The sequence below is a fragment of the Macrobrachium nipponense genome, chromosome 33 (assembly GCF_015104395.2).
Source record: "Macrobrachium nipponense isolate FS-2020 chromosome 33, ASM1510439v2, whole genome shotgun sequence".
Taxonomy (NCBI): domain Eukaryota; kingdom Metazoa; phylum Arthropoda; class Malacostraca; order Decapoda; family Palaemonidae; genus Macrobrachium; species Macrobrachium nipponense.
In genome coordinates, this window is record NC_087219.1 from 50,698,723 (window position 1) to 50,707,011 (window position 8,289).

The 8,289-nt window shown below is 38.0% G+C and overlaps 1 protein-coding gene across 3 annotated transcripts in view; it reads left to right on the top strand.

The window, feature by feature from the left end:
* LOC135203171 (uncharacterized) overlaps positions 1-8,289 on the top strand; it is a 230,797-nt gene that overhangs the window by 73,021 nt on the left and 149,487 nt on the right. The window lies entirely within an intron of this gene.

Consider the following 8,289-nt stretch of genomic DNA (forward strand, 5'->3'; position numbering starts at 1 on the left):
TTTTTCAGCATTTTTTCCCAAGATTTGTCATTTGTCTGTTTTTTCAGCATTTTTTTCCAAGATTTGTCATTATATCTGTTTTTCAACATTTTTTTTCCAAGATTTGTCATTTTGTCTGTTTTTCATCATTTTCTCCCCAAGATTTGTCGTAAGCGCCTCAGTGGCGTGGTAGCTATATGTTGGCCTGCCACCTCGGTGGCCGCGAGTTCGATTCTCGGGCATTCCATTGAGGTGTAAGAGATGTGTATTTCTGGTGATAGAAGTTCACTCTCGACGTGGCTCGGAAGTCACGTAAAGCCGTTGGTCCCGTTGCTGAATAACCACTGGTTCCATGCAACGTTAAAACACCATAAAAACAAACAAACCAAGATTTGTCGTAGCTGGTTATTTCTTTTCACATTTCTTTTTCAAAATTTATCCTGGCTGTTAGTCAGTTATGAATGCACTTACTTCCAGACACTAGTGGTCTAAATAAACCAGTTCGGTTTTAGATTCATATAACCTGAACTACAGGTTTTATAACCTTTGTTTGAAAATTATGAACGAGCATAATATTGATAAGTTCTAACTCTTAAGATAAAGAACTACCAGTCCCATTATTAGCATGAATAATGTTTAATCAGCGTTTCCTTAGATGACATTAACATACAATAATATTTACTTTTATTTTTTTGATTTCACGCATTTCTGTGTTTAAAGTATACTATTGTTTGTGCATGTAGTAACGACGTTGTACACACGCATATATATATATATATATATATATATATATATATATATATATATATATATATATATATTATATATTATATGTATGTATATATGTACTACTTACATGCATGTGTATCAAAATCCCTACACTTAACGAAGCGTTGTTTATGACACCACGCAATTTACCTTCGTAGGTCAGACCCTCTCCCATACGGCATAGACCTCGTCTGGAGTAACGCTAAGTAATTATAAGCACCGCCATAGAGGTGTATTGTATGGGAGTGTTATGGTAATGAACTCTGTTTTCTGTCTGTGAATGGAATGAAGGAATTGCCTTATTAGGAATATTCCCAGCGGCTAGGTCTCTCCTTCTTTCTCTTCTCTCTCTCCTTCTCTCTCTCTCTCTCTCTCTCTCGCTCTCTCCTCTCTCTGCTCTCTCTCTCTCTCTCTCTCTCTCTCTCTCTCTCTGGTCTTTCATTACTCGTAAGGTCAAGAACAACTGTAATTCTAGCGTATGTAATTATCTGTTCGTGGGTTATTTTATTTGTTTTTTTTAGGGGTTACTTTAATGTTCTCGTTTGCATTCGTGTGTTTGTGTGTGTGTTTATTTATTTTTTTTTCTCAGTCTCCCGTACATATATACTGTTCCGTTGAAGGTTGCTCAGGAAACTAATGGCCTTTTTTTGTGTGTTTCGTGTGTCTTTGTGAACCTCTTGACATACTTCTACTACTACTACTACTTCTTCTTCTTCTTCTTCTTCTTCTTCTTCTTCTTCTTCTTCTACTACTACTACTACTACTACTACTACTACTACTACTACTACTACTACTACTACTACTAATAATAATAATAATAATAATATCACCATCAAGTTGAAGACAAAGCAGTTACTTCTTGGAATCTCTTACATCTCACGCTATTTGTATAGCTTTATAATGAATAAACCTCATTTCTACTTAATTTTTATTTCATAAATCTATTGTCTGCTCCAATAATCTCCTTGTTTTACTGGGTTACTCTTCGATTTGCTTTTAATACAATACGAGAAACTTCGTTTGTGTATCGTCTCGAGGCTTGAAGATTCTGGCTCTCTCGTTGCCGGTTTCATTTCAATCGTTATCAGTAAACAATTGAATTGAATGAACTAAGGAACGAACAGGCAGCTCCATGCATATGCACTCAAGGCGTGTACGTAAATCGGTCACCCCAGCAATATTAGATGGTTGTTATACTCTCCAGATCAGGGGTGGCCAGAATTTTGGACTCCGAGATCTACGTATTCTAAGGACCTGGAACTCTTACATATTATTATTACGTGGGAAAAAAATTTCAAATAGCGCCATAGTACGATATAACATGAGTGCAATTGCCTCATATATATAGATATATATATATATATATATATATATATATATATATATATATATATATGTGTGTGTGTGTGTGTGTGTGTGTGTGTGTGTGTGTGTGTGTGTGTATCACGAAAGTTTTGGAACGTGATAAATGCATAAATAAAGGTATAAGCAACGAAGGGAAGTGCAAACACTGGAGTAGCTACAAGATCTTTCGACTCAACTGTCTGCTCTAAGTAAAGGACGTTGGAGTCGAAAGATCATGCAGCTACTCCAGTGTTTCAGTTTCTGTCGTGGCTTATACCTTTATGTATATATATATGTATATATATATACTATATATATATATATATATATATATATATATATATATATGCTTGTGTTCTTATAGGATTGTGGGGGAACGGCGATCGACTGTTTGGCCTCCTCTGCTCTAGACCTTGGTTGTTATTGCCCATCTACAGAACGAGTGATCGCGGTACTGAGTCCATTTGTGAGCAATATTTGCAAAATCTACGCAGTCCAGTAGTGGCTATGGGCTATCCAGTCGCTCTTGAGGTGGAATTCCAACTCCTTCAGAGCTAAGATAAATCAGGACAGCCCTTCTGCTTTCCTACCATAAGTATGTCTTTGCTTTAAGACTTTTAGCCTGTGACTTACGATCTCCCACAAGGCAGTGATACTGCTCTGCAGCAAGGGAACCTTACAGATTACATTTATTAATTTGCCTGCATGCATTTATTTTTTTCTGGTCTGATGCCTTTTTTTAATACATAACAATGGGCACTACCAAACAAAAACTTCTTTCAGTTTTCTTCTGAAGATTGAAAAAGAAACCCACAAAATCACTTTGTAACTTGTTTACTTCTAAGTAAAACTAAATGTAAATACTTAGAAGTAAACAAGTTACAAAGTGATTTTGTGGGTTTCTTTTTCAATGGGCACTACATTATAATGGAACGTAGTGGTTTTGTCGGGGCTAGCTGCTTATGTATAGTTGTTTATTTTAATAATAATAATAATATAATAATAATAATAATAATAATAATAATAATAATAATAATACCAGATGGGAGCAACATCAAACACATAGATGAGACAGGATACAAATACCTGGGAATAATGGAAGGAGGAGATATAAAACACCAAGAGATGAAGGACACGATCAGGAAAGAATATATGCAGAGACTCAAGGCGATACTCAAGTCAAAACTCAACGCCGGAAATATGATAAAAGCCATAAACACATGGGCAGTGCCAGTAATCAGATACAGCGCAGGAATAGTGGGATGGACGAAGGCAGAACTCCGCAGCTAGATCAGAAAACCAGGAAACAAATGACAATACACAAAGCACTACACCCAAGAGCAAATACGGACAGACTATACATAACACGAAAGGAAGGAGGGAGAGGACTACTAAGTACAGAGGACTGCGTCAACATCGAAAACAGAGCACTGGGGCAATATTTTGAAAACCAGTGAAGACGAGTGGCTCAAAGAGTTGCATGGGAAGAAGGACTAATAAAAGTAGATGAAGACCCAGAAATATACAGAGAACAGGAGAAAGACAGAAAGAAACAGAGGACTGGCACAACAAACCAATGCACGGACAATACATGAGACAGACTAAAAGAACTAGCCAGCGATGACAATTGGCAATGGCTACAGAGGGGAGAGCTAAAGAAGGAAACTGAAGGAATGATAACAGCGGCACAAGATCAGGCCCTAAGAACCAGATATGTTTCAAAGTATGATAGACGGAAAAATAAACATCTCTCCCATATGTAGGAAGTGCAATACGGAAAATGAAACCATAAACCACATAGCAAGTGAATGCCCCGGCACTTGCCACAGAAACCAGTACAAAAAAAGAGGGCATGATTTCAGTGGGCAAAAGCCCTCCACTGGAGCCTGTGCAAGAAACATCAGCTACCTTGCAGTAATAAGTGGTACGAGCACCAACCTGAGGGAGTGATAGAAAACGATCAGGCAAAGATCCTCTGGGACTATGGTATCAGAACGGATAGGGTGATACGTGCAAACAGAACCAGACATGACGTTGATTGACAAAAGTCAAGAAGAAAGTATCACTCATTGATGTCGCAATACCATGGGACACCAGAGTTTGAAGAGAAAGAGAGGGAAAAAATGGATAAGTATCAAGATCTGAAAATAGAAATAAGAAGGATATGGGATATGCCAGTGGAAATCGTACCCATAATCATAGGAGCACTAGGCACGATCCCAAGATCCCTGAAAAGGAATCTGGAAAAACTAGAGGCTGAAGTAGCTCCGGGCCTCAATGCAGAGAGTGTGATCCTAGAAACGGCACACATAGTAAGAAAAGTGATGGACTCCTAAGGACGGCAGGATGCAACCCGGAATCCCACACTATAAATACCACCCAGTCCGAATTGAAGGACTGTGATAGAGCAAAAAAAAAAAAAAAAAAAAAAAAAAAAAAAAATAATAATAATAATAATATGTGTTAGGCCATATATACTATACACTTTGTAGGGAAAGGTGACCACCTACTGTCATATCGACAAGACCGACTGCTCAGTGCCATAAAGATCTAGTTCTATAAAACTTTCCCTTTCGTTTCTTTTAAGTTGCTGATGAAAGTTGTTGTTGAACTACCAGTGGTCATTTCAAAGCTCCAGTGTAATGCAGTTTCCAGTCTGACTTCTAACAAATGATGAGAAGCCTTTGTTTTTGTATTTAATGTAGAGGCCTGAGAAAGGGGAAGGGACATGATTGGCCGGGTCTATCCTAGAGAGAGCAGCGCCTCAGCGGCGTGGTTGGTATGGTATTAACGTCCCACCTCGGTGGTCGCGGGTTCGATTCTCGGCCATTCCACTGAGGAGTGAGAGATGTGTATTTCTGGTGATAAAAGTTCACTCTCGGCGTGGTTCGGAAGTCATGTAAAGCCGTTGGTCCCGTTGCTGAATAACCACTGGTTCCATGCACCGTAAAAGCACCATACAAACAAACAATCTGTCCTAGAGAATGACCCCCAATGGTTCCCTGGGGCGTTATCTAAGACTAATACTTCTTGGGGATCATTGTCTTTGTGATATATACAGTCTTTTGTGTATGTTTTTACGGTCATCCCTTTTACAGTTTTGTGCATGTTTTTATGGTCATCCTTTTCACAGTCTTTTGTGTATGTTTTTATGGTCATCCTTTTTACAGTCTTTTGTGTATGTTTTTATGGTCATCCTTTTCACAGTCTTTTGTGTATGTTTTTATGATCATCCTTTTTACAGTCTTTTGTGTATGTTTTTATGGTCATCCTTTTCACAGTCTTTTGTGTATGTTTTTACGGTCATCCTTTTCACAGTCTTTTGTGTATGTTTTTACGGTCATCCTTTTCACAGTCTTTTGTGTATGTTTTTACGGTCATCCTTTTCACAGTCTTTTGTGTATGTTTTTACGGTCATCCTTTTCACAGTCTTTTGTGTATGTTTTTTATGGTCATCCTTTTCAACAGTCTTTGTGTATGTTTTTACGGTCATCCTTTTCACAGTCTTTTGTGTATGTTTTTATGGTCATCCTTTTCACAGTCTTTTGTGTATGTTTTTTATGGTCATCCTTTTCAAAGTCTTTTGTGTATGTTTTTATGGTCATCCTTTTTACAGTCTTTTGTGTATGTTTTTACGGTCATCCTTTTTACAGTCTTTTGTGTATGTTTTTATGGTCATCCTTTTTACAGTCTTTTGTGTATGTTTTTACGGTCATCCCTTTTACAGTTTTGTGCATGTTTTTATGGTCATCCTTTTCACAGTCTTTTGTGTATGTTTTTACGGTCATCCCCTTTTTTACAGTCTTTTGTGTATATTTTTATGGTCATCCTTTTCACAGTCTTTTGTGTATGTTTTTATGGTCATCCTTTTTACAGTCTTTTGTGTATGTTTTTATGGTCATCCTTTTTACAGTCTTTTGTGTATGTTTTTACGGTCATCCCTTTTACAGTCTTTTGTGTATGTTTTTACGGTCATCCTTTTTACAGTCTTTTGTGTATGTTTTTACGGTCATCCTTTTTACAGTCTTTTGTGTATGTTTTTACGGTCATCCTTTTCACAGTCTTTTGTGTATGTTTTTATGGTCATCCTTTTTACAGTCTTTTGTGTATGTTTTTATGGTCATCCTTTTCAAAGTCTTTTGTGTATGTTTTTACGGTCATCCTTTTCACAGTCTTTTGTGTATGTTTTTACGGTCATCCTTTTCACAGTCTTTTGTGTATGTTTTTATGGTCATCCTTTTCACAGTCTTTTGTGTATGTTTTTACGGTCATCCTTTTACACACACCGCAAAAGGTGGATACACATACACCGGGTTAAAACCCTTGTGGGGGTCACTATGTAGGAGAGATCCGATTGGGCTTCATCTCAAGGATTGTCCCACATCTGAAAGGGTGGGAGGTTATGGGGTGAAGTAGACATGCAAGACGAAAATTCCAAAGCCCGCCAGTGGAGGGGAGCAGCCTTTGAATCGTGCAGTCATTTCCAGAGAGTAGATTAGATATGGGAAGAAGTTGAATGACGGGTTTTACGAGGAGGTCGAGGAGTAGGGACCCTGTCATTCCTTCGGGAATGGCGAAGGATTCCTCTCGACTCCTGCCTCCAAGGATGCAAGACTCCGTGGGAAGCCCCTGGCATCCTAGAAACACGTTCCTACCCACTTGCCCATCCTTCTCGTACCTCGCCTTCGTACCCCGTTCCTTCCTGATTCCATCTCATCTTTTGGGGGCATCTTCGGCAGCTGCAAAGGTCATGCAACTCTTTGTGTAATCTCGTATAAGGTCAAATGACGTTAGATATACCCGAGGAATTTCTCAGCGATGCCACTTAATGTTTGAAGGGCACCGGGTCACCCGAGGGCAAATGAGGAGCCATTATGTATGCTAAGGAATCATGGTGTGGTTAGGCTGAGAGAGAGTGTTAGATCAATGGATAGAAAGAGAGAGATTTGCTTCGTCATTCTCATTTCTACCAGTGGAAGTTTGAGTCATTTTCGACACTGACCTTTTTTTTTTCTTTGCGAACATGAGGTCTGTTTATCAATCAATTCAATGCTTACCTTCTGACAAAAGCATAAGTACCCTTGATTTTTTTTTTTTTTTTTGCTCAATAAAAATTCATTAGTATATACTATTGGCTTAGAATCGCTTTATGGCAGTTCATTCATCAGGTGTGTGTGTGGTGTGTGGTGTGTGTGTGTATGTGAGTGAGTGAGTGTGTACTATTATTTATCTCCCGTTTCCTCACAGTCCGCACGCATTCCAGCGCTTTCACTCCCACTTAAAAACTCTCTCTCTCTCTCTCTCTCTCTCTCTCTCTCTCCCTTGACCTATTGCCTTCCGTAGGTAATTCCCGCTTGAGGCTGATAGTTGTGTTGTTGTTTATTTTTTAATTTGGCTGTTTACGATAAAGTTATTTTACTCTGTTGGTCCATTGATTGTATTTTATGTGGATGGTTATTTGAGTTTTTCTATCGTTTGATTTTATTTATAACTGTTTCTACTGCTTTATTGTTCAAAAAGTTAATTATAACTGTTTCTACTGCTTTTTTATTCTTGTATTTTGTGCTGTGGATTATTGCTGGCGGACCTAATGACCTTTCAGTTTTGTCCAAGGGAAGTGTGTTCTTTATATTGCTAATTTAGCAGTAGTAGTAGTAGTATTACTATGCTGCATTCATTTTCATGTAATGATAAGCAAAAAAAAATCGTTGAATACTCCAAGACGAGCTAATACCCTTTTGGCTTTGTTCAAGAAACGTGTGTTTATTTTTTATTTTTTTTATTATCGAATGTTTTTTTTATTATCGAATTTTTAATAGTAATATAGTACTATGCTACATTCATTTACATGTAATGACAATAAAAAAAAGAATATGATAGAAGCGAAGTAGGAAAGTTGATTTCATGGCGTTATCAGATTGTTGAGATCTAATGTTGAAGTGTTCATAGGAGAAGACTCTGTGTGTGTGTTCACCAACCATCTTTTAAAAGCCCCTGGGCCTCATTGTGACCTATCAACACTCATGCTGGACCCTTTTAAGGTATGATGGAAGTTCCGGTCGTTTATTTACATGTGTCGGAGTCAAGAGAGGTATTGATGATTTAGGCCTATGTTAACGAATTCCAGATTCATTCCATTTGTTCAGTAGAAGTGTCCAAAGTGGTGTCTGGAATCGGAGAGAGAGAGAGAGAGAGAGA